This window comes from Tachysurus fulvidraco, unplaced genomic scaffold, assembly GCF_022655615.1.
Source record: "Tachysurus fulvidraco isolate hzauxx_2018 unplaced genomic scaffold, HZAU_PFXX_2.0 HiC_scaffold_41_np12, whole genome shotgun sequence".
Taxonomy (NCBI): Eukaryota; Metazoa; Chordata; class Actinopteri; order Siluriformes; family Bagridae; genus Tachysurus; species Tachysurus fulvidraco.
The window spans coordinates 98605-103419 of NW_025927192.1; the positions used below are offsets into that span (position 1 = coordinate 98605).

At 39.0% G+C, this 4815-nt stretch overlaps 1 long non-coding RNA gene across 2 annotated transcripts; it reads left to right on the plus strand.

The window, feature by feature from the left end:
* Positions 1 to 2280: 2280 nt before the first annotated feature.
* On the plus strand, positions 2281 to 3889 carry LOC113653763. 2 transcript variants are annotated; one of them, XR_007139852.1, is made up of 4 exons: positions 2281 to 2338; positions 3054 to 3170; positions 3604 to 3652; positions 3880 to 3889. It is a non-coding gene; the product is annotated as an uncharacterized LOC113653763 (long non-coding RNA). The 2 variants fall into 2 exon arrangements; XR_007139851.1 differs by lacking the exon at positions 2281 to 2338 and adding an exon at positions 2553 to 2613.
* Positions 3890 to 4815: the final 926 nt, after the last annotated feature.

A 4815-nucleotide genomic window follows, 5' to 3' on the forward strand; every position in this document is an offset into this window, starting at 1 on the left:
GGTCCTGAATCAAGCACAAAGTACTGGATTAAAGTTGAATAAAAACAAATGCCAGGCCGGAGTAAGAGAAATCACTTACCTGGAGAAAGACTGTCTGAAGAAGGAATACAACCAGACAAAGAAATCAGAGCAATAGACGAAATGCCAGAGCCAAGAGACAAAAAAGTCCTGCAAAGGGACTTAGGGTTAATAAACTACTCAGGAAAATTTGTTCCAAATCTGTCAGCAAATACAAAGTCACTGAGAAGCTTGTTAGAAACAGACACCGTGTGGCAGTGGAACGACGAGCAGGCAAAAGAGTGGTCATGGTTAAAATGACCAGGAAAAGCCTCTAAATGTCTTTACTGATTCATCACAAGCAGGTTTAGGAGCTGTTTGCAACTACGGAGAAAGATGTGCAAATTCACGTGGACTCTATCAAAGCACAGATGCCAGTGTCAACAACAAAACAGGTTGAAGCAGCCAAAGAAACACTGAAAGACGAACAGTTAAAGAAAGTAATGGACATGATTCACATGCCTGGAGATGAGATAATGGAAAATCCTTTCCAGCATTTTAAAGATGAACTGTCAGCGCTAGATGGAGTTTTGCTAAAAGGAACAAGAATTGTTGTGCCAATCTCAATGAGAAAACTGATGCTGAAACTTTTGCACGAAGGACATTTAGGAATTAAAAAATGTAAGAGAAGTAGTCGTGGGGTGGAAAATTTGTAATAGACTTGTTTCAGCTTAATGACAAAGATTACTTGTTGTTTATGGACTATCATTCAAACTATTCAATTCAATTCAAGTTTATTTGTATAGCGCTTTTTACAATAGACATTGTCTCAAAGCAGCTTTACAGAACATAAACACAGAGCAGAAGGTAAACATAATTAATGATAAAGGAATTAACGAATAATAAAAGAAATAAGAATTAACAGAATAAAAATTCTAGATTATTATTAGATGTATATAGTTCACAGTGTGTATGTATTTATTCCCCTATGAGCAAGTCTGAGGTGACTCAGGCAGCAGTGGCAAGGAAAAACTCCCTTAAATTGGTAAAGGAAGAAACCTTGAGAGGAACCGGACTCAAGGGGGAACCCATCCTCATATGGGTGACACTGGGGGTGTGATTGTAATATACAGTCAGTTAAATGTTGTATTGGTGTGAGGTTCAAGGACTTCTGATCTCCTGAGTACCACAGAGTCTAACTGGAGATGTCTCAGGATTCTTAGAGTCGGCCTCGGCTCAGTGGACGTCCAAAGGCTTCATCCCACAGAGGACAAACTACCTGGAATTCCTGCAGCTGACAAGCACCACATCAGAGCAGGTAATTGCAAAGACAAAATGTATATTTGCATGACATGGTATTCCAATGACTGTAATAAGTGACAATGGACCACAGTTTGCAAGTCAGAGTTTCAAGGACTTTGCACAAAGTTATGATTTTGAGCACATAACGTCAAGCCCTCTGTACCCACAGTCTAAAGGTTTAACAGAGAAAGGAGTACAAATAGTGAAACACCTTCTAAAATAAGCCACTGAGACAGGGAGTGATCCGTACCTGGCTATTCTGAATTACAGAGCTTCACCACTAGAGAATGGACTTTTACGGGGAAATGCTCATGAATAGGAAACTACAGACAAAGCTACCGTCGGTAAAGCATCAAATGGTACGGAGTAGGTGGAATTCTGCAAATGAAAGACAGATTAATCACTACAACAAAGCAGCAAAACCACTGAGCCCACTTTCCCAAAAAGAAATTGTATGAGTGAGATGTGATGTGCCTCAGAGAGAGAAATAAAAATCAATGAGAGTGAGACAAATGATTTGGAAATTGCAAAGGAAAATGAACAATTAGGAATGCAAATCAATAATAAAGAATCTGTAACTGTAAATAGACAGGATGCTGTAGGACAAACAAAACGTGCTAAGAGACAAGTAATAAGGCCAAAAAGACTAATAGAAGAAAAGAGGAAATGTTACAAATTGTGGAAAAATGAAAACAATTTGGCTTAATATTTGTAGTTATGGACGTCGGAACCATTATATGTGGGTGGGACAGGACCCACACACTATTTAAGACCTATACTATTGGACCCACCCACTTTTACCGTCTCTATTCAGCGCATATGTCTGTTCCCTTTTCAGAGCGCCGCCAGTCGAATCCATTCTGCTTGAGGAAAGCCTTAATAAATAAAACTCCATTCCGCGTTTTACCTACAGCACTGACCACGCTGCTGCTTCCTGAAATCCACGGGCGTCGGAACCGTTAAACTGTAATGAAAGTGAAAGTCAGCAGCTCCATTTTGTGTGGAGTGAAAAGTAAAAGATTTGAGGAGTAAAAACACAGTGAGTATCTAAAGCTCTAATATATAAACACACTGAAGTGACACTAGATACAGAAGAGTTTTGTGGGTTTGTACTGAAGCTTTAATGTACACAGGTTGTTTTATAACTTGATAGCGTGACTATTTCCTGTAAGTGAACTCTGTGCTGATTCAGGGTTTAATTTAACACACCGATGTTGGAGTGAAGTAAACGTGTGTCCTGCTGTAATCTGGAGAAGGAGACATGACCTCCAACATGAGTGTGTCTGGGAAACAGGACTTAAAGAAAGACGAGAGGTGACTTACTTTTACATTCACCAGTAATAAATACACACCGTCTCATGGGAACACATCTGTATCTCTAAACACTCACTAGTTAACACAGGAAGTCAACTTTAAGGTGTTTAATAGCAGTGAATATATCACTGATCTGATCTAAGAACAGTTTAGACAAATCATTCACTGAGAGAAGAGTAAAAAGGACGGTGTAATGTGGAGCATAAGAGCAGTATAGCTTTGTGTCAGTGAACTCTACAGGCTTTAAGACCCAGCTGAGTCAGTTAGCTGTGATTGGGACTCCTGATATCAGTGTAATTCCTGACTTATGAAGCCTGTCTCCTGTTTGAATAAGTGTACAGACTGGATCTGAATTAAAAAGATGGAATTATTGGTGTTTAATGATGAACACATTGTTTAACAGTGCTGAGTATTAATTATTGCTGATATTTCTGTTCAAGAATGATGGAGGGAAAGAGATCAGACTCACCAGAACCCAGCTGTGTGTCCATGAAGAGTGACCAGTCAATGGGACTTCCAATTTTCTTCAGAGACAGAGACAGTTCTACTGATGTGAGGTCAGTATAGTGAGGTGTTTTACAGCAGTGTTCCACCTGATCAAACTCACTCGTCTCATTATGAAGCCCTTCATGAGCTTTATCAGGTGTTGAAGCAGTAAAACACTAAACTGTGCAGTGCTGCAGCTCTCGGACTGGCAGTGAGGAAAAGTGCTTTAAGAGTTCAGTTCAGTCTGCAGTCCCTGAGCTGGAGGGTCTGTGGTGCTACAGAAGAACATTTACACCTGGGACATTAATGACAATATAAAGATTTTATTCATTAATTCAAACATTTGTTTCTAAACATGTTGGTGTCAGTTAGGAAATCCTGAAATCAGTGTATTGTGTTAAGAGGATAGTGTTAAATATCTGTGTGTGTATTTATTAGTGTGTGATTTGTGCAGCTATGAATACATATAGTCCATATTACATGATGGGTTTTGTTTGTTCACAGACCACAAAAATCAAACATCAGCAGAAAACAGCTGGACTCTATATTCAAGGTGTGTGTTGTTTTTAAAGTGTGTAATGTGTGTGTTGTGTTTAAAGTGTGTAATGTGTGTGTTGTGATCCCTTGTCATGTCTTGATGTTCAGCAACATTAAAGGTAATCAGTTGTATGAGTTTTAAATGTGATAATAGAAATAGACTTTTCTTCTTTTGATAAAATAAAAGTCTCTCTCAATGTAACATGATAATATTTAGATCTGTTCCTGTGTGTTTCTAACCAGAAGCTGGAACACAATGTCATCACTCTGATAAAGAATGAGCTGAAGAGGTTTAGGAAGCTCCTGAGTCCAGATTACCCAGCATGCACTGAGAGGGAGGATGAGGAGGATCTGCACAGTGTCAGAGACGGAGCGCTGAAGATCACACTGCACGTCCTGAAGAACATGAACCACACAGATCTCATTAACACACTGCACAACAGTAAGAGCTCTGAGTCATGACTTTATTCTATCAGCTTCACTTTAGAGAGAGGAAATAGTTTTAGATATGAAGACTTTTAGTTTTAAATGTAATTTTAATATCATGTTGTATCTGTTCATGGTCCAGATTCAATAATATTTAGTACATCAGTCAGGAATTAATAGCAGTGTTTGTACGATTTTGCATTATAACTATTTATTACTAAACTAGATATTACTTTGTTTATTAGAACTCGCCTCTGTGTATCAGCCAAAGTTGAAGTCCAATCTGAGAGAGAAGTTTAAAAGAATTAATGAAGGAATCTCACAGCATGGAAGCTCAGCACTTCTGAATGAGATCTACACTGAGCTCTACATCACAGAGGGTTGGAGTGGAGACGTCAATAATGAACATGAGGTGAGACAGATTGAGGCAGCGTCCAGGAGACCAGCAACACAGGAGACACCCATCAAATGTAATGAGCTCTTTAAAGACAAGTCCATCAGAACTGTGCTGACTAAAGGAGTTGCTGGAATTGGAAAAACAGTCTCTGTGCAGAAGTTCATCCTGGACTGGGCTGAAGGAGAAGTAAATCAGGATGTCACCTTCATGTTTCCACTTCCCTTTAGAGAGCTGAATCTGATGAAGCAGCAAAATCTCAGTCTGATAAAACTTCTTCATCACTTTTTCCCAGAAATAAGAAAACTTGAATCATTAGACTGTGACTCCTACAAAGTGGTGTTGATCTTTGATGGTCT